The following is a 27368-nucleotide window of genomic DNA, read 5'->3' as shown; positions in this document are numbered from 1 at the left end:
TGTAAATTATCTATAATTAGATTATTTAACTAATATATATGAAAGTTAACTTAATATAAAAAAAGAATTCATATTAATAACATATTATATTAAAATACATAATTGTATAAAATATATTTATTATATTATTTAATCTTTCTTTATTTATTAGTGAAAAGAAAGATTAAATAAGAAAGAATATAATACATTTATTGCTATACATGTTCCATATTAATCTTTAATTATATATAATAGAGAAGTTGTTGTGGTCATACATAGGGGCGTTTCTTTTTTTTTGTTAATGTTTGTGGTTTTTTCTTTTTTTTTCTTTAAATATTTGAATCTTTTATTTTTTCCTGAATTAATAGATTTAAAATTTTCTTATTTTTTATTGTTAAAAGTTTTATTCTTGCTTGTTTATTCACTTTTTCTTTGTATTATATGTAAGTTTTGTTAGACTAAATGTTCTTTTTGCAGTAATTTGATTTAATTATCAAGTGATTTTGGATTTAGCAATTGATTTAGTATCGGCATAATTCGTGCCAGCAGCCGCGGTTATACGATTGATACAAGTGAATATTATTGGTTAAAACAGTTGTTTATATTATTAGGGTTGAAATATAAATTTGTAAGGTGAAATGTTAAAATTTATTTGTGGCCCTTTTTATGAATCTGTGAAATTTAAATAATAAACTAGGATTAGATACCCTATTATTTTAAATGTTAATTATATTTACCAGGGTACTATTAGTTAAGGTCTTTAAACCCAAAGAATTTGGAGGTATCTCATTCCATTCAGAGGAACCTACCCCATGATTGATAATACACGATTTACTCTACTTAATTTATTTGTTTGTATATCTCCGTTATCAGAGAATCTTTTTAGAGTTATAATTCTCAAGATTTATAATTATAAAATATTTCAGGTCAAGGTGCAGCTTATAGTTAAGAGGAGGTGGGTTACAATAGAATTTTGTTTATAACGGATTTGATAGTGAAATACTGTTAATGAAGGTGGATTTGATAGTAATTTAATTTATTTAATTTAACTGATATTGGCTCTGAGATGTGTACACATCGCCTGTCGCTCTCATTATTGATTATTCTATTTTATTTTAAAGTAGCTTCAATTTAGATGAGATAAGTCGTAACATAGTAGATGTACTGGAAAGTGTATCTAGGAAGAGTTTCAAGATATAACTTATTAGTAAAGTGTTTCATTTACACTGAAAATTTTTCTGTGCAAATCAGGATATCTTGATTATTTATTTTATTATATTTATTTTTTGTTTATTTAATTATTTAATATAAATAATTTTATTGTATTTTTGTCTTAGTATATTTTAGAGAATTGATTTTTTAAATTATAGTTTATTGGTAATGTAAGTGTTTTATGAAATATTATTTTAAATTTTTTTAAGTAGATTTTATTTATTGTACCTTTTGTATCAGGGTTTATAAAAATTTTAGTATTTATTTTACTTGTCTCGATTTGGGTTGATTTATAAATAATTTATAGTTAATGTATCATAATTATTATTAAATTATTTATAGAAATGAGATGTTAATCGTTTCCCAAGATATCTAGTTTCTTAAGAAAAAATTTAATTTTTTAAAGTTTATTGTATTTATTTAATTTTTTAAGTAAAAATATTAACTTATTTATTCTTTAAGGGATAAGCTTTGAAGTTAATAACCTATAATTTATTTTATAGAAATATAATAGTAAGCTTTAAACCAGCTATCTTTAAGATTACGTTTTAGTTCATTATTTTTTATTTTGATTTTATAAATATTTTAGGTTTTTTATTAAGATTATTAATTTAATTTTAAAATTTTTGTAATAATGATAGAATTAGTATATTTATTTGTATGAAATTTTTACCTTGTGAACTTATTATAAGGAACTAGGCAAAATTGATTTCCGCCTGTTTATCAAAAACATGTCCTCTTGTTTATATTTTGAGGTCTGGCCTGCTCACTGAGCGTATTTTTAAAGAGCCGCGGTATTTTGACCGTGCAAAGGTAGCATAATCATTAGTCTCTTAATTAGTGGCTGGAATGAATGGCTTGACGAGAAATCAACTGTCTCTTAATAAATTTTTGAATTTAACTTTTGAGTCAAAAGGCTTAAATTCTTCTTTAGGACGAGAAGACCCTATAGGGGTGACATGAAGAATAGATAAACTCTTCATTATTATATCATTTATTTATGTTTGTTATTTTGATCCATAATTTATGATCATAAGATTAAGTTACCTTAGGGATAACAGCGTAATTGTTTTTGAGAGCTCATATCGACAAAGCAGATTGCGACCTCGATGTTGGATTAAGAAAAATTTTGGGTGCAGGAGCCCAATGATTAGGTCTGTTCGACCTTTAAATTCTTACATGATCTGAGTTCAGACCGGCGTGAGCCAGGTCGGTTTCTATCCTAAGATTGTTAATCCATATTAGTACGAAAGGACCATATGGTTAAAATATTTTTTGTTATATTGATTAATATTAATTTATTTACTATTTTGACAGATTAATGTGTTGAATTTAGAATTCATTTATGTATATTTTTTCTACAAATAGTATTGATACTTTATGATTTATTTATATTTATTTTGAATTTTCTTTTATTGGTTATTTGTGTTTTAATTAGTGTTGCCTTTTTAACTTTATTAGAGCGTAAGGTTTTAGGTTATATTCAGATTCGAAAGGGTCCAAATAAGGTAGGTTTTGTTGGAATTCCTCAGCCATTTAGAGATGCTATTAAGTTAATTTGTAAGGAGCAGCCAATTCCTATTATATCTAATTACCTACTTTATTATTTTTCCCCTGTTTTTAATTTAATGATTTCTTTAGCCGTTTGAGTAATTTTTCCTTATTTAACTTATATGTGTTCTTTTTCTTATGGATTTTTATTTTTTTTATGTTGTACTAGATTAGGTGTTTATACTGTTATAATTGCTGGTTGATCTTCTAATTCAAATTATTCATTATTAGGTTCTCTTCGTTCTGTTGCTCAAACAATTTCTTATGAAGTTAGTTTAGCTTTAATTTTATTGTCTTTAATTATTTTAATTGGTAGTTTTAATATGTTTGATTTTATAAACTATCAGCTTTATTGTTGATTTATTATTATTTCTTTTCCTTTAGCTTTAGCTTGTTTTGCTTCTTGCTTAGCTGAAACTAATCGTACTCCTTTTGATTTTGCTGAAGGGGAATCTGAGTTAGTTTCAGGATTTAATATTGAGTATGGTGCGGGTGGTTTTACTTTAATTTTTTTAGCTGAATATACTAGAATTGTCTTCATAAGAATGTTATTGGCTTTAATTTTTTTGGGCGGTGATTTTTATTCTTTTATATTTTTTATTAAGCTTGCTATTATATCTTTTGGTTTTATTTGGGTTCGTGGAACATTACCACGGTTCCGTTATGATAAATTAATGTACTTAGCTTGAAAAAGTTTTTTACCTTTATCTTTGAATTTTTTTATTTTCTTTGTTGGTTTAAAGATTTTATTTATCTCATTTGTTTAGTGAAATTTTTTGAGAAAAGTTAATAGAAGAGTTAAACTTCTAATTTTATGTTTTCAAAACATATGCTTTTCCTAAGCTAATTAACTTTATTCCTTAATTAATTTATCTCATGCGTTTGTGACATGGACATTAATTAAGAAATATGTGAAGTAAATAATTGTTAAGATTTGACCTGTTATAATATAAGGTTCTTCAACAGGTCGTTTACCAATTCACGTTAGTAAGCATACAACAACTACTTTAATTCAGAATAAAATTTGATTAATAACGTAAAATTGAATGCCTCGGAATGGTGTTTTATTATAAAATGGTAAAATTATTAAGATTCTAATTGATAAAAATAATGCAATAACACCTCCTAACTTATTACGGATAGATCGTAGAATTGCATATGCAAATAGGAAATATCATTCTGGTTGAATGTGAATTGGTGTTACTAATGGGTTGGCAGGTACAAAGTTATCTGGATCTCCTAATAGGTAAGGATTAATTAAACATAGTATAATTAATAATGATGTTATTATTACAAATGTAATAGAATCCTTAAAGGTAAAGTATGGATGGAATGGAATTTTTTCAATATCTCCATTTAGTCCAAGAGGATTATTAGATCCTGTTTGGTGAAGAAAAAATAAATGAATTGCTGCTATAGCAGCAATAATAAATGGTAATACAAAATGGAATGTGAAGAATCGATTTAATGTTGCATTATCAACAGCGAATCCTCCTCATACTCATTGGACTAAATCTGTTCCTAAGTATGGGATTGCTGATAATAAATTAGTAATTACTGTTGCACCTCAAAAAGATATTTGGCCTCAGGGTAAGACATATCCTATAAATGCAGTTGCTATAACTAAAAATAAAATCACTGTACCAATTATTCAGGTATGTATATATATATAAGATCCATAGTAAATTCCCCATCCTACATGTAAGTAAATACAAATAAAAAATATAGATGCTCCATTTGCGTGTAAGGTTCGGATAATTCAACCATTATTTACGTCTCGGCAGATGTGTACTACACTACTGAATGCTATTTCAATATTTGATGTATAATGTATAGCTAAAAATAGTCCAGTTACGATTTGAATTACCAAACATAACCCTAATAGGGATCCAAAATTTCATCAAAATGAAATATTTGTTGGGGCAGGTAAGTCAATTAAAGAGTTATTAATAATTTTAATTAAAGGATGTCTTAATCGTAAGGGTTTATTCATTAGTAATTATCTTATTTTACGAATAGGTCCCTGATTAATATTGGTGATTTTAACAACTGCTAGTAGTGCTAAAAATAAATAAATTATTATTATTATTGTAATAATGAATGTTGGTCTATTATATAATTTTTCTAAAGATATTGTTATTTCTTGATAATTGATTGAATTATCAATATTTATAGTTTCGGTGTTTTTGAAAATGTCTATAAATATAGATATATCTAGAATAATTAATATTAATATGATAAATACTCACATTATTAATGTAATAATTATAGTGATTGATTTAGGCTGAAATATTTCGTTTGATGCAATTCTTGTAATGTAAATAAATAATACTAGTATACCACCAAGAAATGTTAAAACTAAAATATATGATAATCAATATCTTTCTATTATTGTTCCTGTTATTAATCCAACTAGGAAGGTTTGAAGGATAATAAAAAGCATTATTGATATTGGGTGTCTTAATTTAATAAAATTAATATTTATTACATTTGATAATGATATAATTATTATTTTGATCATTTCAGGGGTTAGTTTATTTAAAATACCGGTTTTGGGGACCGATGATGGAAGCTTTTCCACCTCTGAAGTTTTAAAAGTGGGGGCTGGACTTATTTCCGGTTTACAAGACCGGCGTTTTTTTTAAACTATTAAAACTAATGTTTATATTCTCTATTTTTACTTCTTTATTGATTTATTTTGCTGGTGTTTATGTTTTTTCTTCTAAACGTAAACATTTATTAATGGTTCTTTTGAGATTAGAATATATTGTTCTTTCTTTATTTATGTTAGTTATTGTTTTTCTTATTGAGTTTGATTATGATTTTTTTTTCCTGTTATTTTTTTAGTTTTTTCTGTTTGTGAGGGTGCTTTAGGTCTTTCTATTTTAGTTTCAATAATTCGTTCTCATGGTAATGATTTTTTTAATTCTTTTGGTTTATCTTTATGTTAAAGTATTTATTTATAACTATTTTTTTGATCCCTCTTTGTTTATTAAATAATTGTTGATGGTTGGTTCATTCTTTAATGTTTCTGTCGGGTTTTGTTTTTATAATTTGTGTTTATTCATATGCTGATTTGAATATAATTAGATATTATTTTGGTATTGATTATTTTTCTTTTAGTTTTATTTTACTTAGTTTTTGGATTTGTTCTTTAATAATCACTGCTAGAGGTTCAGTTTATTTAAGTTCATATCATTCTAATTTTTTTGTTTTTATGGTTTTGATTTTAATAATTATGCTTTATTGTTCATTTGCTAGATTAATTCTTCTTTCTTTTTATATTTTTTTTGAGGCTAGATTAGTTCCTACTTTACTTTTAATTTTGGGTTGGGGTTATCAACCTGAGCGTTTGCAGGCTGGTGTTTATTTAATTTTTTAAACTTTGGTTGCTAGATTACCTTTATTATTAGTTTTATTTAAGGTTTATGATTTTTCTAATACTTTATATTTTCCTTTATTGGTTGATTTTGGTTCTTATTATTTTATGTTTTATGTATTTATAATTTTGGCTTTTTTAGTTAAGATACCTATGTTTTTGGTTCATTTATGACTTCCTAAGGCTCATGTAGAGGCCCCTATTTCAGGTAGAATAATTCTTGCTGGTGTTTTATTAAAGTTAGGTGGTTATGGTATTTTTCGTGTTATAAAGGTTATTTCTTATTTGGGTTTAAAGTTTAATTATTTTTGATTGTCTTTATGTTTATCTGGGGGTGTTATTGTAAGATTTATTTGTTTTCGTCAGGTTGATTTAAAGTCTTTAATTGCATATTCTTCTGTTGCTCATATAAGAGTGGTTATTGGTGGATTGATGACTATGAATTGATGAGGTTGTGTAGGTTCTCTTTCTCTAATGGTTGGTCATGGTTTATGTTCTTCTGGTTTATTTTGTTTATCTAATATTATTTATGAACGTTTAGGTAGACAAAGATTATTAATTAACAAGGGTATAATTAATTTGATACCAAGAATGGCTTTATGATGATTTCTTTTAAGATCATCAAATATGGCTGCTCCTCCTTCTTTAAATTTGGTAGGTGAAATTAGATTATTAAATAGAATTATATCTTGATCTTCTTTTAGATTCTTTGCTTTGATTTTTTTATCTTTTTTTAGAGCTGTTTATACTTTGTATATATATTCTTATTCTCAGCATGGGAATTATTATTCTGGTGTTTATACTTGTTCTCTTGGTTATTTTCGTGAATATCATCTTTTACTTTTACATTGATTGCCTTTAAATATTCTCTGTTTAAAGGGTGAATATTTCTTTGTTTAGTTTGCTTAAGTATTTTAATTAAAAATATTGTTTTGTGGAATCAATGATATGAAGTTTTTCATCTTAGGCCGTGAATTTATTTTCTATTTGTTCTTTGAGTTTTTTTTCTTTGTTTATTTCGAGAACTATAATTTTTATTTTAGGTATTTATTATTTAATAATTGATTATAGAGTTTTTGTTGAGTGAGAGCTTTTCAATTTAAATGGTTCTATAGTTGTTATAACATTAATTTTGGATTGAATATCTCTTATTTTTATATCTTTTGTTATATATATTTCTTCTTTGGTTATTTATTATAGAGAGGATTATATATCTGGTGAAAAGAATATAAATCGTTTTATTATTATTGTTTTAATATTTATTCTTTCTATAGGTTTTTTAATTATTAGTCCTAATTTAATTAGAATTTTATTAGGTTGAGATGGTTTAGGTTTAGTTTCTTTTTGTTTAGTTATTTATTATCAAAATGTAAAATCTTATAGTGCTGGTATATTAACTGCACTTTCTAATCGTATTGGTGATGTTGCTATTTTAATTTCTATTGCATGAATGTTAAATTTTGGTGGTTGAAATTATATTTATTATTATGATTTTATTTCTAATTCTTTTGAAATAAAGCTCATTACTATATTAATTGTTTTAGCAGCTATAACTAAGAGAGCTCAGATTCCTTTCTCTTCATGACTTCCTGCTGCTATAGCAGCTCCTACTCCTGTTTCTGCTTTAGTTCATTCTTCTACTCTTGTTACTGCTGTTGTTTATTTATTAATTCGATTTAGACCAATATTGGATACTTATAATTGTGGTTGATTTTTACTTTTAATTGGTTGTATAACTATATTTATGGCTGGATTGGGCGCTAATTTTGAGTTTGATTTAAAGAAGATTATTGCTCTTTCTACTTTAAGACAACTTGGTTTAATAATAAGAATTTTGGCTATAGGTTATCCAAAGCTTGCATTTTTTCATTTATTGGCTCATGCTTTATTTAAGGCATTATTATTTATATGTGCAGGTTCAATAATTCATAATTTGAAGGATTCTCAGGATATTCGTTTTATAGGATCAATTGTTAATTTCATACCTTTAACTTCAGTTTGTTTTAATGTTTCTAGTTTATCTTTGTGTGGAACACCTTTTTTAGCGGGATTTTATTCAAAGGATTTAATTCTTGAGATGGTTTGTTTAAGATGAATTAATTGTTTAATTATTTTTCTTTATTTTTTTTCTACTGGTTTAACTGCTTCTTATTCTTTTCGTTTGTTTTATTATTCAATATCTGGTGATAATAATTTTTATTCTAGATTTTCTTTTGATGATAAGGGTTATTATATTTCATTTGGAATAATTGGCTATTGTTTGTTGCTGTTTTTGGTGGTAGTCTTTTATCTTGATTAATTTTTCCTATTCCTCATGTGATTGCTTTACCTTATTATTTAAAGTTTTTAACTATTACAGTTGTTATTTTAGGTGCTTATTTAGGTTATCTTATTTCTAATTTTGATTTTTCTCATAATTTATTTTCTTTAAGTATACTTTCTTTTGTTAGATTTGCTGGTTCTATATGATTTATACCTTTTCTTTCAACTAAGTTTATTAGATATATTCCTTTAAAAATAGGTTATTATTCATCTAAGTCATTTGATTATGGTTGAGGTGAATTACTTGGTGGTCAAGGTTTATATAGATTATTTATTTATTTAATTGGTTATATTCAAGGTTGATATGATTCTAATTTCAAGATTTATCTTTTAACTTTTATTTTTTGAATATTTATTTTGGTAATATTGTTTTTCGTTTACTTAAATAGCTTATAATTAGAGCGTGACACTGAAGATGTTAAGGAAGTATTTTTACTTTTAAGTATTTATAAATATAGATATATTATTTTTACAGTGAAAATGTAATGTTTTATTTAAACTATATAAATTCTAGAAATGTTAACGGAGTTTAACCGCTAATATAAAAAGTTAGCAGCTTTCATATTGGCTTTACATTTCCTTAATTGGAACTATTATAGTTCAATTATATTATTAACAGTAATACGCCTCTTTTTGGCTTCAATTAATAAGAATAAGGGTAGTACATACCAATCTTCCAGGTCGAAACTGACTGCAATATTTCGCTTCTTATTCTATTTAAGGTTGATTGATAATATCAATACTTTTTGAATGCAACCCAAATGTTATATTTAACTACAACCCTTTATTCTGCTCATTGTAATGCTCCTTGGTTTCATTCATGGTATAGTCCTCCTAATAGAACTAGAATAAAAAATATTGTTGATACTGTTCAGATTATAATGTCTGAAGTTTTAAAAATAATTACAATTGGTAGAATTAGTGCAATTTCTACATCAAAAATTAAAAAGATTACTGCGATTAGGAAGAATCGTATTGAGAATGGTATTCGTGCTGATCTTTTTGGATCAAACCCACATTCAAATGGTGATCTTTTTTCTCGATCATTAATTAATTTTTTTGATAGTGTTGTTGCCAGGATTATAACAATTATTGGAATAATAAATCTAATGAAAACTCTTGTTGATAGAATTAGAATTGTTTTTCTTGATTTATATCAAGCTTTCTGATTGGAAGTCAAATGTACTATTTATACTAGAAAAACAATTATCTACCTCATCAATTAATAGAGATATATAAGAATAATCATACTACGTCTACGAAGTGTCAGTATCATGCTGCTGCTTCAAATCCAAAGTGATGTCTTGGTGAAAATTGATTTATTGAGTGTCGAAGTAGACATGTTGATAAAAAGATTGTTCCAATAATTACGTGTAAACCATGGAATCCTGTTGCAACAAAGAATGTTGATCCATAAACTGCATCTGCAATGGTAAAAGGTGCTTCTCAATATTCATATGCTTGAAGTATTGTAAAGTATAGTCCTAATAACACTGTGAAGAATAATCCTTGTAGTGCTTGAGTATGATTAGATTCCATTAAACTATGATGTGCTCATGTTACTGTTACTCCTGATGCTAAAAGAATAGCTGTATTAAGTAATGGAATTTGTATAGGGTTAAAGGGTTGAATTCCTATTGGAGGTCATAGTATTCCTAGTTCAATTGTTGGTGCTAATCTTCTTCTAAAGAATGCTCAAAAAAAAGAAACGAAAAATAATACCTCTGATGCAATAAATAAAATTATTCCTCATCGTAATACGATTGATACAAATCCTGTATGTAATCCTTGATATGTTCCTTCTCGTACTACATCTCGTCATCATTGAATTATAGTTAGTAGGGTAATTCCAAATCCAATTATGAATAAGTTAATATTAAATAGGTGGAATCATTTTGCTAGTCCTGATACTAGGACTATTGCTCCAATTGCTCCTGTTAATGGTCAAGGTCTATAGTCTACTAAGTGGAATGGGTGGTTTGAGTGAGTTGTTAACATAGGTTTAATATACTTCTCTAGAATATAGAGTTCTTAGAATTGAGAAAACATAGGCTTGAATTATTGCTACTGCTGATTCTAGAATTAATAGAAGTATTTGTCCAATAATTAGTAATGAGATTAAGTTTATTGCTATAGATGGTCCTGTGTTTCCTAATAAGGTTAATAATAAGTGTCCTGCAATTATATTTGCTGCCAACCGTACTGCTAATGTACCTGGTCGAATAACATTACTAATTGTTTCAATTAGTACTATAAATGATATTAATGCAGGCGGTGTACCTTGTGGTACAAGGTGTGTAAATATATGATTAGTATGGTTAATTCATCCAAATAATATAAATCTTAGCCATATAGGTAGGGCAATTGCAAATGTTAATGCTAAATGTCTTGTTCTAGTAAAAATATAAGGGAATAATCCTATGAAATTGTTAAATAATATTATAATAGAAATTGAGATGAAAATGAATGTTGTTCCATTAAATGATTTTGGTCCAAGAAGTGTTTTAAATTCATTATGTAAGGTTAAATTTAGTTTATTTCAGATAATGTTAATTCGTGATGGTGTAAGTCAAAATAGTGATGGGATTAATAATAGTCCTAGAAATGTTCTAGTTCAATTTAATGATAAATTAAAGATGTTAGTTGATGGGTCAAATGTTGAGAATAGATTTGTTATCATTTTCAATTTAAGTTTTTTATTTCAATTGTTCCTTTTTCTGCTCTTTTAATAAGGTTAGGTTTAAATGAGAAGAAGTTTATTTGATTAAACAAGATTAATGTAGCTGAAAATATAATGAATAGTGAGAATCATATAAGAGGGGATATTTGAGGGATTTGGATATAATTTCCCCATCAGAAGTAGTCGTTAATTTACTATTATTTGGTTTAAGAGACCATTACTTACTTTCAGTCATCTGATGAATTTCAAGGTGTACTAATTTTTTTTGTTACTTTAGATTGACACTCTAATGTTATTTATTTTAACTAACTCCTTAAATTATCTTAGATAATCACTTAATAAATAAATTTACTGAAGTTCTTTCAATTACAATTGGTATAAATCTGTGGTTTGCTCCACAGATTTCTGAGCATTGTCCAAAGAATAATCCAGGTCGATTTATTGTGAATGTTCCTTGATTTAACCGACCTGGCGTTGCATCAATTTTAACCCCTAATGCAGGAACTGCTCATGAGTGTAGAACATCTGATGCTCTTGTTAATACTCGTACTTCTGTATTTATTGGTAGGATTGTTCGGTTATCTACATCTAGTAGTCGGAATCCATCATTTTCTAGGTCTTGTTCTGGTGTTATATAAGTGTCAAATTCTACGTCTATGAAGTCTGAATATTCATATCTTCAATATCATTGTCGTCCAATGGTTTTAATTGTAATTATTGCATCTACTGAATCATCAAGTAAATATAATAGTCGTAATGATGGAAGGGCAATAAAAATTAATGTAATTGCTGGTAAAGCTGTTCAGATTGTTTCAATTAAATGTCCATGAAGTATATTACGGTTAGTATAGGCAATAAATAATATATAACTTAGGGCATAACCTACAATTACTGTAATTAATAATAATACGACCATAGTATGATCATGAAAGAATGATAATTGCTCCATTAATGGTGATGCTCCATCTTGAAGAGATAAATTTGATCATGTTGCCATTAATAAATATTTTCTAATAAAAGGTCAAACCTTTATTTGTAGAGCTTAAATCTACTGCACTAATCTGCCATATTAGAATCTAGAGATTAATGGTAATTCTGAGTAACTATGTTCTGCAGGAGGGTTATTTTGTAGTCATTCTGTTGATCTTCTTATGTTAGCTCTAAATATAATTGCTCAGTTTGTAATCATTCTTTCTCATATAATTACAATGAATATAATTATTCCTACAATAGAAATTGTAGACCCAATTCTTGATACTACGTTTCATGATGTATATGCGTCTGGGTAGTCAGAGTATTGTCGAGGTATTCCTGCTAATCCTAGGAAGTATTGAGGAAAGAATGTTAAATTTACTCCAATGAATATAATTGTAAATTGGATTCTTAATCATGTATTATTTATAGTTAATCCTGTAAATAGTGGATATCATTGAATGACACCTCCTATAATTGCAAATACTGCTCCTATAGATAATACATAATGAAAGTGGACTACTACATAATATGTATCATGTAATACAATATCAAGTGATGAATTTGCTAATACTAATCCTGTTAATCCACCAATTGTAAATAGGAAAATAAATCCTAGAGCTCATAATAATGGTGGATTGAACTTGAATTTAGTTCCATATAATGTAGCTAATCATCTAAATACCTTAATTCCTGTAGGTACAGCAATAATTATTGTTGCTGATGTAAAATATGCTCGTGTGTCAACATCCATTCCTACTGTAAATATATGATGTGCTCATACAATAAATCCTATTAGTCCAATTGATAGTATAGCATAAATTATACCTAATGTTCCAAATGATTCAATTTTTCCTCTTTCTTGACATACAATATGTGAAATAATTCCGAACCCCGGTAGAATTAAAATATAAACTTCTGGGTGTCCAAAGAATCAAAATAGATGTTGATATAGAATTGGGTCACCCCCTCCTGCAGGGTCAAAGAATGATGTATTTAAATTTCGATCTGTTAATAATATAGTAATAGCTCCTGCTAAAACTGGAAGTGAAAGAAGGAGAAGTAATGCTGTAATAGCTACAGATCATACAAATAAAGGTGTTTGATCTAAAGTTATACTTTCTGATCGTATATTAATTGCTGTTGTAATGAAATTCACTGCACCAAGAATAGATGATACACCTGCTAAGTGCAGTGAAAAAATAGCTAGATCTACAGATGCACCCCCGTGTGCAATAGCTCCTGCTAGAGGAGGGTAAACTGTTCATCCTGTACCAGCACCATTATCTACTATAGAAGATGTAAGAAGAAGGGTTAGTGAAGGTGGTAGTAATCAAAAACTTATATTATTTATTCGTGGAAATGCTATATCTGGTGCACCAATTATTAGTGGAACAAGTCAATTACCAAATCCACCAATTATAATAGGTATTACTATAAAGAAAATTATTACGAATGCGTGAGCTGTAATAATAACATTATAAATCTGGTCATCCCCAATTAGAGATCCGGGTTGGCCAAGTTCAGCACGAATAAGTATTCTTATTGATGTTCCTACTATTCCTGCTCATGCTCCAAATATGAAGTATAAAGTACCAATGTCCTTATGGTTTGTTGAGAATAATCATTTTTGCGGTAAGATGGCTGAATTTTAGGTGGTAGACTGTAAATCTACTTATGAGATGTTTTCTCTCTTATCATATTTAGGTCTTATATTCAATTATGATTCTAGACTGCAATTCTAGAGGTGTAAAATTTTACTAAGGCCTAAAAGATTATTCTTTTAATTATAACTTTGAAGGTTATTAGTTTGATTAACTTAAGTCCTTAGTATAATGAAATTAAGGTTGATGTTGAAATCAATCCTATTGTTGAAATTATTACTGTTATAGGAAGAATGATTCTTGATTTTTGGGACTTTATCTTTATAGATCACGAATTTTCTGTGTATGATATAATTAGAGCTGAGAATCTAATACGTATATAGTAGTAGAGTGTAATTGTAGTTAATACAACTATAATAGTTATAATAGTTGTTATATTGTTTTCTATTAATGATTGTATTACAATTCATTTTGGTAAGAATCCAAGGAATGGTGGTAGTCCACCTAAAGATAATAAAGATAAGAATATTATGAATTTAATTTCGGTTTTTATATTTCTGGCTGAATAAATTTGATTTATGAAAAATAAATTTATTTGCTTAAATAATAAAACTATAATTAATCTTAATAGTGAGTAAATAATGAAGTATAGTTCTCAGATGTTTTCTCTGACTGTTAATGATCTAATTATTCAACCTAGATGTCTGATTGATGAATATGCTAAAAGTTGTCGTAAGGATGTTTGATTTAAACCTCCTATTGCCCCAATAATAATTCTTAAGATAATAATTGTTCAAATAAAAGTTCTTAATTGAATACAATAAGATAAGACCATTATTGGGGCGATTTTTTGTCATGTTATTAATGTTTAACAATTATTTCATCTTGATGCTCCTATAACTTCAGGAAATCAGAAATGGAAAGGTGCAGCTCCAATCTTTAATAATAGTCTAGATCTAATTATTATTGATAGGATAAATTCTGTTTCCCATCCCATGGGATATTTTATTTGAATCAGCAAAATTGAAAATAATAATATTGTCGATGCTATTGCTTGGACAATAAAATATTTAATTGATGATTCATTTATTATTATATTTTTATTTCTTGTTAGGAGCGGAATAAATGAAAGTAAGTTGATCTCAAGTCCTATTCAAACCCCAAATCAGGAATTTGATGAAATGGACAGGATCGTTCCTATCATTAATGTTGATAGGAAGAGAAGTTTTGTAGAGTTGTTGGTCATTAAAAAGGAGAGGATTGATACCTCTATAAATGGGGTATGAACCCATTAGCTTGTTTAGCTTACCTTTTTACATTAAGGTGTATGATGCACGTTAGTTTTTGATACTAAAGGAGGTAGTTTAATTCTATCTTATGTAATTTTAATGAAGGTAATTTTATTTACTTTATTTACCCAATCAAGGTAACCCTTTAATCTGGCACTTCATTTATTTAATATATAAATCGAAAGTTTTTTTTTGAAATTCTTTTATGTATTATTTTGTTTAATTAGGATTAATTTATCCTGCTCATTTTATTTTTATATATATATATATATATATATATAATAAATAATTTATATTAAAATATTACATTTAATTGAAATTAAAGTATTATAAGTTCATCTTACCATTATCAATTGATTATTTTAATGCAATTATTTACCTAGGATTATAGCTACTTATGTTTTTAGCTTAAAATAGGTTATTATAATATAATATATATAATAATATGTAATTTAATATTTAATATTATTATAATTGGATATAATAAATAAAATTATTAATTTAAATATAAAATATTATAATTAATATAAATAATTATATTAATTATAATAATATAATTATGTAAATTATCTATAATTAGATTATTTAACTAATATATATGAAAGTTAACTTAATATATAAAAAAGAATTCATAGTAATAACATATTATATTAAATTAAATAATTATATAAAATATATTTATTATATTATTTAATCTTTCTTTATTTATTAGTGAAAAGAAAGATTAAATAAGAAAGAATATAATACATTTATTGCTATACATGTTCCATATTAATCTTTAATTATATATAATAGGGAAGTTGTTGTGGTCATACATAGGGGCGTTTCTTGTTTTTTTGTTAATGTTTGTTTTTTTTTCTTTTTTTTCTTTAAATATTTGAAGCTTTTATTTTTTCCTGAATTAATAGATTTAAAATTTTCTTATCTTTTATTTTTAAAAGTTTTATTCTTGCTTGTTTATTCACTTTTTCTTTGTATTATATGTAAGTTTTGTTAGACTAAATGTTCTTTTTGCAGTAATTTGATTTAATTATCAAGTGATCTTGATTATTTATTTTATTATATTTATTTTTTGTTTATTTAATTATTTAATATAAATAATTTTATTGTATTTTTGTCTTAGTATATTTTATAGAATAGATTTTTTAAATTATAGTTTATTGGTAATGTAAGTGTTTTATGAAATATTATTTTAAATTTTTTTAAGTAGATTTTATTTATTGTACCTTTTGTATCAGGGTTTATCAAAATTTTAGTATTTATTTTACTTGTCTCGATTTGGGTTGATTTATAAATAATTTATAGTTAATTTATCATAATTATTATTAAATTATTTATAGAAATGAGATGTTAATCGTTTCCCAAGATATCTAATTTCTTAAGAAAAAATTTAATTTTTTAAAGTTATTTGTTTTTATTTAATTTTTTAAGTAAAAATATTAACTTATTTATTCTTTAAGGGATAAGCTTTGAAGTTAATAACCTATAATTTATTTTATAGAAATATAATAGTAAGCTTTTAACCAGCTATCTTTAAGATTACGTTTTAGTTCATTATTTTTTATTTTGATTTTATAAATATTTTAGGTTTTTTATTAAGATTATTAATTTAATTTTAAAATTTTTGTAATAATGATAGAATTAGTATATTTATTTGTATGAAATTTTTACCTTGTGAACTTATTATAAGGAACTAGGCAAAATTGATTTCCGCCTGTTTATCAAAAACATGTCCTCTTGTTTATATATTGAGGTCTGGCCTGCTCACTGAGCGTATTTTTAAAGAGCCGCGGTATTTTGACCGTGCAAAGGTAGCATAATCATTAGTCTCTTAATTAGTGGCTGGAATGAATGGCTTGACGAGAAATCAACTGTCTCTTAATAAATTTTTGAATTTAACTTTTGAGTCAAAAGGCTTAAATTCTTCTTTAGGACGAGAAGACCCTATAGAGCTTGACATTTTACTTTTATATAGTTTTTTGTTTGTCTTTCTATATTTAATGATGATGTTTTGTTGGGGTGACATGAAGAATAGATAAACTCTTCATTATTATATCATTTATTTATGTTTGTTATTTTGATCCATAATTTATGATCATAAGATTAAGTTACCTTAGGGATAACAGCGTAATTGTTTTTGAGAGCTTATATCGACAAAGCAGATTGCGACCTCGATGTTGGATTAAGAAAAATTTTGGGTGCAGGAGCCCAATGATTAGGTCTGTTCGACCTTTAAATTCTTACATGATCTGAGTTCAGACCGGCGTGAGCCAGGTCGGTTTCTATCCTAAGATTGTTAATCCATATTAGTACGAAAGGACCATATGGTTAAAATATTTTTTGTTATATTCATTAATATTAATTTATTTACTATTTTGACAGATTAATGTGTTGAATTTAGAATTCATTTATGTAGATTTTTTCTACAAATAGTATTGATACTTTATGATTTCTTTATATTTATTTTGAATTTTCTTTTATTGGTTATTTGTGTTTTAATTAGTGTTGCCTTTTTAACTTTATTAGAGCGTAAGGTTTTAGGTTATATTCAGATTCGAAAGGGTCCAAATAAGGTAGGTTTTGTTGGAATTCCTCAGCCATTTAGAGATGCTATTAAGTTAATTTGTAAGGAGCAGCCAATTCCTATTATATCTAATTACCTAATTTATTATTTTTCCCCTGTTTTTAATTTAATGATTTCTTTAGCCGTTTGAGTAATTTTTCCTTATTTAACTTATATGTGTTCTTTTTCTTATGGATTTTTATTTTTTTATGTTGTACTTGATTAGGTACAATATAATTAAAGACAACTTGGTTTAATAATAAGAATTTTGGCTATAGGTTATCCAAAGCTTGCATTTTTTCATTTATTGGCTCATGCTTTATTTAAGGCATTATTATTTATATGTGCAGGTTCAATAATTCATAATTTGAAGGATTCTCAGGATATTCGTTTTATAGGATCAATTGTTAATTTCATACTTTTAACTTCAGTTTGTTTTAATGTTTCTAGTTTATCTTTGTGTGGAATACCTTTTTTAGCGGGATTTTATTCAAAGGATTTAATTCTTGAGATGGTTTGTTTAAGATGAATTAATTGTTTAATTTTTTTTCTTTATTTTTTTTTCTACTGGTTTAACTGCTTCCTATTCTTTTCGTTTGTTTTATTATTCAATATCTGGTGATAACAATTTTTATTCTAGATTTTCTTTTGATGATAAGGGTTATTATTTTTCATTTGGAATAATTGGTCTAATGTTTGTTGCTGTTTTTGGTGGTAGTCTTTTATCTTGATTAATTTTTCCTATTCCTCATGTGATTGCTTTACCTTATTATTTAAAGTTTTTAACTATTACACTTGTTATTTTAGGTGCTTATTTAGGTTATCTTATTTCTAATTTTGATTTTTCTCATAATTTATTTTCTTTAAGTATACTTTCTTTTGTTAGATTTGCTGGTTCTATATGATTTATACCTTTTCTTTCAACTAAGTTTATTAGATATATTCCTTTAAAAATAGGTTATTATTCATCTAAGTCATTTGATTATGGTTGAGGTGAATTACTTGGTGGTCAAGGTTTATATAGATTATTTATTTATTTAATTGGTTATATTCAAGGTTGATATGATTCTAATTTCAAGATTTATCTTTTAACTTTTATTTTTTGAATATTTATTTTGGTAATATTGTTTTTCGTTAACTTAAATAGCTTATAATTAGAGCGTGACACTGAAGATGTTAAGGAAGTATTTTTACTTTTAAGTATTTATAAATATAGATATATTATTTTTACAGTGAAAATGTAATGTTTTATTTAAACTATATAAATTTTAGAAATGTTAACGGAGTTTAACCGCTAATATAAAAAGTTAGTAGCTTTCATATTGGCTTTACATTTCCTTAATTGGAACTATTATAGTTCAATTATATTATTAACAGTAATATGCCTCTTTTTGGCTTCAATTAATAAGAATAAGGGTAGAACATACCAATCTTCCAGGTCGAAACTGACTGCAATATTTCGCTTCTTATTCTATTTAAATTGATTGATAATATCAATACTTTTTGAATGAAACCCAAATGTTATATTTAACTACAACCCTTTATTCTGCTCATTGTAATGCTCCTTGGTTTCATTCATGGTATAGTCCTCCTAATAGAACTAGAATAAAAAATATTGTTGATACTGTTCAGATTATAATGTCTGAAGTTTTAAAAATAATTACAATTGGTAGAATTAGTGCAATTTCTACATCAAAAATTAAAAAGATTACTGCGATTAGGAAGAATCGTATTGAGAATGGTATTCGTGCTGATCTTTTTGGATCAAACCCACATTCAAATGGTGATCTTTTTTCTCGATCATTAATTAATTTTTTTGATAGTGTTGTTGCCAGGATTATAACAATTATTGGAATAATAAATCTAATGAAAACTCTTGTTGATAGAATTAGAATTGTTTTTCTTGATTTATATCAAGCTTTCTGATTGGAAGTCAAATGTACTATTTATACTAGAAAAACAATTATCTACCTCATCAATTAATAGAGATATATAAGAATAATCATACTACGTCTACGAAGTGTCAGTATCATGCTGCTGCTTCAAATCCAAAGTGATGTCTTGGTGAAAATTGATTTATTGAGTGTCGAAGTAGACATGTTGATAAAAAGATTGTTCCAATAATTACGTGTAAACCATGGAATCCTGTTGCAACAAAGAATGTTGATCCATAAACTGCATCTGCAATGGTAAAAGGTGCTTCTCAATATTCATATGCTTGAAGTATTGTAAAGTATAGTCCTAATAACACTGTGAAGAATAATCCTTGTAGTGCTTGAGTATGATTAGATTCCATTAAACTATGATGTGCTCATGTTACTGTTACTCCTGATGCTAAAAGAATAGCTGTATTAAGTAATGGAATTTGTATAGGGTTAAAGGGTTGAATTCCTATTGGAGGTCATAGTATTCCTAGTTCAATTGTTGGTGCTAATCTTCTTCTAAAGAATGCTCAAAAAAAAGAAACGAAAAATAATACCTCTGATGCAATAAAGAAAATTATTCCTCATCGTAATCCAATTGATACAAATCCTGTATGTAATCCTTGATATGTTCCTTCTCGTACTACATCTCGTCATCATTGAATTATAGTTAGTAGGGTAATTCCAAATCCAATTATGAATAAGTTAATATTAAATAGGTGGAATCATTTTGCTAGTCCTGATACTAGGACTATTGCTCCAATTGCTCCTGTTAATGGTCAAGGTCTATAGTCTACTAAGTGGAATGGGTGGTTTGAGTGAGTTGTTAACATAGGTTTAATATACTTCTCTAGAATATAGAGTTCTTAGAATTGAGAAAACATAGGCTTGAATTATTGCTACTGCTGATTCTAGAATTAATAGAAGTATTTGTCCAATAATTAGTAATGAGATTAAGTTTATTGCTATAGATGGTCCTGTGTTTCCTAATAAGGTTAATAATAAGTGTCCTGCAATTATATTTGCTGCCAACCGTACTGCTAATGTACCTGGTCGAATAACATTACTAATTGTTTCAATTAGTACTATAAATGATATTAATGCAGGCGGTGTACCTTGTGGTACAAGGTGTGTAAATATATGATTAGTATGGTTAATTCATCCAAATAATATAAATCTTAGCCATATAGGTAGGGCAATTGCAAATGTTAATGCTAAATGTCTTGTTCTAGTAAAAATATAAGGGAATAATCCTATGAAATTGTTAAATAATATTATAATAAAAATTGAGATGAAAATGAATGTTGTTCCATTAAATGATTTTGGTCCAAGAAGTGTTTTAAATTCATTATGTAAGGTTAAATTTAGTTTATTTCAGATAATGTCAATTCGTGATGGTGTAAGTCAAAATAGTGATGGGATTAATAATAGTCCTAGAAATGTTCTAGTTCAATTTAATGATAAATTAAAGTTGTTAGTTGATGGGTCAAATGTTGAGAATAGATTTGTTATCATTTTCAATTTAAGTTTTTTATTTCAATTGTTCCTTTTTCTGCTCTTTTAATAAGGTTAGGTTTAAATGAGAAGAAGTTTATTTGATTAAACAAGATTAATGTAGCTGAAAATATAATGAATAGTGAGAATCATATAAGAGGGGATATTTGAGGGATTTGGATATAATTTCCCCATCAGAAGTAGTCGTTAATTTACTATTATTTGGTTTAAGAGACCATTACTTACTTTCAGTCATCTGATGAATTTCAAGGTGTACTAATTTTTTTTAGTTACTTTAGATTGACACTCTAATGTTATTTATTTTAACTAACTCCTTAAATTATCTTAGATAATCACTTAATAAATAAATTTACTGAAGTTCTTTCAATTACAATTGGTATAAATCTGTGGTTTGCTCCACAGATTTCTGAGCATTGTCCAAAGAATAATCCAGGTCGATTTATTGTGAATGTTCCTTGATTTAACCGACCTGGCGTTGCATCAATTTTAACCCCTAATGCAGGAATTGCTCATGAGTGTAGAACATCTGATGCTCTTGTTAATACTCGTACTTCTGTATTTATTGGTAGGATTGTTCGGTTATCTACATCTAGTAGTCGGAATCCATCATTTTCTAGGTCTTGTTCTGGTGTTATATAAGTGTCAAATTCTACGTCTAAAGTCCTTAGTATAATGAAATTAAGGTTGATGTTGAAATCAATCCTATTGTTGAAATTATTACTGTTATAGGAAGAATGATTCTTGATTTTTGGGACTTTATCTTTATAGATCACGAATTTTCTGTGTATGATATAATTAGAGCTGAGAATCTAATACGTATATAGTAGTAGAGTGTAATTGTAGTTAATACAACTATAATAGTTATAATAGTTGTTATATTGTTTTCTATTAATGATTGTATTACAATTCATTTTGGTAAGAATCCAAGGAATGGTGGTAGTCCACCTAAAGATAATAAAGATAAGAATATTATGAATTTAATTTCGGTTTTTATATTTCTGGCTGAATAAATTTGATTTATGAAAAATAAATTTATTTGCTTAAATAATAAAACTATAATTAATCTTAATAGTGAGTAAATAATGAAGTATAGTTCTCAGATGTTTTCTCTGACTGTTAATGATCTAATTATTCAACCTAGATGTCTGATTGATGAATATGCTAAAAGTTGTCGTAAGGATGTTTGATTTAAACCTCCTATTGCCCCAATAATAATTCTTAAGATAATAATTGTTCAAATAAAAGTTCTTAATTGAATACAATAAGATAAGACCATTATTGGGGCGATTTTTTGTCATGTTATTAATGTTAAACAATTATTTCATCTTGATGCTCCTATAACTTCTGGAAATCAGAAATGGAAAGGTGCAGCTCCAATCTTTAATAATAGTCTAGATCTAATTATTATTGATGGGATAAATTCTGTTTCCCATCCCATGGGATATTTTATTTGAATCAGCAAAATTGAAAATAATAATATTGTCGATGCTATTGCTTGGACAATAAAATATTTAATTGATGATTCATTTATTATTATATTTTTATTTCTTGTTAGGAGCGGAATAAATGAAAGTAAGTTGATCTCAAGTCCTATTCAAACCCCAAATCAGGAATTTGATGAAATGGACAGGATCGTTCCTATCATTAATGTTGATAGGAAGAGAAGTTTTGTAGAGTTGTTGGTCATTAAAAAGGAGAGGATTGATACCTCTATAAATGGGGTATGAACCAATTAGCTTGTTTAGCTTACCTTTTTACATTAAGGTGTATGATTCATGTTAGTTTTTGATACTAAAGGAGGTAGTTTAATTCTATCTTATGTAATTTTAATGAAGGTAATTTTATTTACTTTATTTACCCTATCAAGGTAACCCTTTAATCAGGCACATCATTTATTTAATATATAAATCGAAAGTTTTTTTTTAAATTCTTTTATGTATTATTTTGTTTAATTAGGATTAATTTATCCTGCTCATTTTATTTTTTATATATATATATATATAATAAATAATTTATATTAATATATTACATTTAATTGAAATTAAAGTATTATAAGTTCATCTTACCATTATAAATTGATTATTTTAATGCAATTATTTACCTAGGATTATAGCTACTTATGTTTTTAGCTTAAAATAGGTTATTATAATATAATATATATAATAATATGTAATTTAATATTTAATATTATTATAATTGGATATAATAAATAAAATTATTAATTTAAATATAAAATATTATAATTAATATAAATAATTATATTAATTATAATAATATAATTATGTAAATTATCTATAATTAGATTATTTAACTAATATATATGAAAGTTAACTTAATATAAAAAAAGAATTCATATTAATAACATATTATATTAAATTACATAATTGTATAAAATATATTTATTATATTATTTAATCTTTCTTTATTTATTAGTGAAAAGAAAGATTAAATAAGAAAGAATATAATACATTTATTGCTATACATGTTCCATATTAATCTTTAATTATATATAATAGAGAAGTTGTTGTGGTCATACATAGGGGCGTTTCTTTTTTTTTTGTTAATGTTTGTGGTTTTTTTCTTTTTTTTCTTTAAATATTTGAATCTTTTATTTTTTCCTGAATTAATAGATTTAAAATTTTCTTATTTTTTAATTTTAAAAGTTTTATTCTTGCTTGTTTATTCACTTTTTCTTTGTATTATATGTAAGTTTTGTTAGACTAAATGTTCTTTTTGCAGTAATTTGTTTTAATTATCAAGTGATTTTGGATTTAGCAATTGATTTAGTATCGGCATAATTCGTGCCAGCAGCCGCGGTTATACGATTGATACAAGTGAATATTATTGGTTAAAACAGTTGTTTATATTATTAGGGTTGAAATATAAATTTGTAAGGTGAAATGTTAAAATTTATTTGTGGCCCTTTTTATGAATCTGTGAAATTTAAATAATAAACTAGGATTAGATACCCTATTATTTTAAATGTTAATTATATTTACCAGGGTACTATTAGTTAAGGTCTTTAAACCCAAAGAATTTGGCGGTATCTCATTCCATTGAGAGGAACCTACCCCATGATTGATAATACACGATTTACTCTACTTAATTTATTTGTTTGTATATCTCCGTTATCAGAGAATCTTTTTAGAGTTATAATTCTCAAGATTTATAATTATAAAATATTTCAGGTCAAGGTGCAGCTTATAGTTAAGAGGAGGTGGGTTACAATAGATATTTGTTTATAACGGATTTGATAGTGAAATACTGTTAATGAAGGTGGATTTGATAGTAATTTAATTTATTTAATTTAACTGATATTGGCTCTGAGATGTGTACACATCGCCCGTCGCTCTCATTATTGATTATTCTATTTTATTTTAAAGTAGCTTCAATTTAGATGAGATAAGTCGTAACATAGTAGATGTACTGGAAAGTGTATCTAGGAAGAGTTTCTAGATATAACTTCTTAGTAAAGTGTTTCATTTCACTGAAAATTTTTCTGTGCAAATCAGGATATCTTGATTATTTATTTTATTATATTTATTTTTTGTTTATTTAATTATTTAATATAAATAATTTTATTGTATTTTTGTCTTAGTATATTTTATAGAATTGATTTTTTAAATTATAGTTTATTGGTGTAATGTAAGTGTTTTATGAAATATTATTTTAAATTTTTTTAAGTAGATTTTATTTATTGTACCTTTTGTATCAGGGTTTATCAAAATTTTAGTATTTATTTTACTTGTCTCGATTTGGGTTGATTTATAAATAATTTATAGTTAATGTATCATAATTATTATTAAATTATTTATAGAAATGAGATGTTAATCGTTTCCCAAGATATCTAGTTTCTTAAGAAAAAATTTAATTTTTTAAAGTTATTTGTTTTTATTTAATTTTTTAAGTAAAAATATTAACTTATTTATTCTTTAAGGGATAAGCTTTGAAGTTAATAACCTATAATTTATTTTATAGAAATATAATAGTAAGCTTTAAACCAGCTATCTTTAAGATTACGTTTTAGTTCATTATTTTTTATTTTGATTTTATAAATATTTTAGGTTTTTTATTAAGATTATTAATTTAATTTTAAAATTTTTGTAATAATGATAGAATTAGTATATTTATTTGTATGAAATTTTTACCTTGTGAACTTATTATAAGGAACTAGGCAAAATTGATTTCCGCCTGTTTATCAAAAAAATGTCCTCTTGTTTATATTTTGAGGTCTGGCCTGCTCACTGAGCGTATTTTTAAAGAGCCGCGGTATTTTGACCGTGCAAAGGTAGCATAATCATTAGTCTCTTAATTAGTGGCTGGAATGAATGGCTTGACGAGAAATCAACTGTCTCTTAATAAATTTTTGAATTTAACTTTTGAGTCAAAAGGCTTAAATTCTTCTTTAGGACGAGAAGACCCTATAGAGCTTGACATTTTACTTTTATATAGTTTTTTGTTTGTCTTTCTATATTTAATGATGATGTTTTGTTGGGGTGACATGAAGAATAGATAAACTCTTCATTATTATATCATTTATTTATGTTTGTTATTTTTATCCATAATTTATGATCATAAGATTAAGTTACCTTAGGGATAACAGCGTAATTGTTTTTGAGAGCTCATATCGACAAAGCAGATTGCGACCTCGATGTTGGATTAAGAAAAATTTTGGGTGCAGGAGCCCAATGATTAGGTCTGTTCGACCTTTAAATTCTTACATGATCTGAGTTCAGACCGGCGTGAGCCAGGTCGGTTTCTATCCTAAGATTGTTAATCCATATTAGTACGAAAGGACCATATGGTTAAAATATTTTTTGTTATATTGATTAATATTAATTTATTTACTATTTTGACAGATTAATGTGTTGAATTTAGAATTCATTTATGTAGATTTTTTCTACAAATAGTATTGATACTTTATGATTTCTTTATATTTATTTTGAATTTTCTTTTATTGGTTATTTGTGTTTTAATTAGTGTTGCCTTTTTAACTTTATTAGAGCGTAAGGTTTTAGGTTATATTCAGATTCGAAAGGGTCCAAATAAGGTAGGTTTTGTTGGAATTCCTCAGCCATTTAGAGATGCTATTAAGTTAATTTGTAAGGAGCAGCCAATTCCTATTATATCTAATTACCTACTTTATTATTTTTCCCCTGTTTTTAATTTAATGATTTCTTTAGCCGTTTGAGTAATTTTTCCTTATTTAACTTATATGTGTTCTTTTTCTTATGGATTTTTATTCTTTTTATGTTGTACTAGATTAGGTGTTTATACTGTTATAATTGCTGGTTGATCTTCTAATTCAAATTATTCATTATTAGGTTCTCTTCGTTCTGTTGCTCAAACAATTTCTTATGAAGTTAGTTTAGCTTTAATTTTATTGTCTTTAAATATTTTAATTGGTAGTTTTAATATGTTTGATTTTATAAACTATCAGCTTTATTGTTGATTTATTATTATTTCTTTTCCTTTAGCTTTAGCTTGTTTTGCTTCTTGCTTAGCTGAAACTAATCGTACTCCTTTTGATTTTGCTGAAGGGGAATCTGAGTTAGTTTCAGGATTTAATATTGAGTATGGTGCGGGTGGTTTTACTTTAATTTTTTTAGCTGAATATACTAGAATTGTCTTCATAAGAATGTTATTGGCTTTAATTTTTTTGGGCGGTGATTTTTATTCTTTTATATTTTTTATTAAGCTTGCTATTATATCTTTTGGTTTTATTTGGGTTCGTGGAACATTACCACGGTTCCGTTATGATAAATTAATGTACTTAGCTTGAAAAAGTTTTTTACCTTTATCTTTGAATTTTTTTATTTTCTTTGTTGGTTTAAAGATTTTATTTATCTCATTTGTTTAGTGAAATTTTTTGAGAAAAGTTAATAGAAGAGTTAAACTTCTAATTTTATGTTTTCAAAACATATGCTTTTCCTAAGCTAATTAACTTTATTCCTTAATTAATTTATCTCATGCATTTGCGACATGGACATTAATTAAGAAATATGTGAAGTAAATAATTGTTAAGATTTGACCTGTTATAATATAAGGTTCTTCAACAGGTCGTTTACCAATTCACGTTAGTAAGCATACAACAACTACTATAATTCAGAATAAAATTTGATTAATAGGGTAAAATTGAATGCCTCGGAATGGTGTTTTATTATAAAATGGTAAAATTATTAAGATTCTAATTGATAAAAATAATGCAATAACACCTCCTAACTTATTAGGGATAGATCGTAGAATTGCATATGCAAATAGGAAATATCATTCTGGTTGAATGTGAACTGGTGTTACTAATGGGTTGGCAGGTACAAAGTTATCTGGATCTCCTAGTAGGTAAGGATTAATTAAACATAGTATAATTAATAATGATGTTA

The 27368-nt window shown here is 26.1% G+C and overlaps 2 long non-coding RNA genes across 2 annotated transcripts in view; one reads left to right on the top strand and one right to left on the bottom strand.

The window, feature by feature from the left end:
• Window positions 1-17358, top strand: part of LOC126278628 (uncharacterized) — a 31684-nt gene extending 14326 nt beyond the window's left edge. Inside the window, exon 2 of the long non-coding RNA XR_007550736.1 lies at window positions 16742-17358. This is a non-coding gene — a long non-coding RNA (uncharacterized LOC126278628). The remainder of the gene's footprint in view (window positions 1-16741) is intronic.
• On the bottom strand, window positions 16145-25829 carry LOC126278630 (uncharacterized). The gene is made up of 2 exons (XR_007550738.1): window positions 25578-25829; window positions 16145-17100 (listed from the first exon to the last, which is right to left on the bottom strand). It is a non-coding gene; the product is annotated as an uncharacterized LOC126278630 (long non-coding RNA).
• Window positions 25830-27368: the final 1539 nt, after the last annotated feature.

Source organism: Schistocerca gregaria, chromosome 6 (assembly GCF_023897955.1).
Source record: "Schistocerca gregaria isolate iqSchGreg1 chromosome 6, iqSchGreg1.2, whole genome shotgun sequence".
In the NCBI taxonomy this organism is placed as follows: Eukaryota; Metazoa; Arthropoda; class Insecta; order Orthoptera; family Acrididae; genus Schistocerca; species Schistocerca gregaria.
The sequence above is the reverse complement of the archived record's forward strand: the minus strand, read 5'-3'. Positions and strand labels throughout refer to the sequence as shown.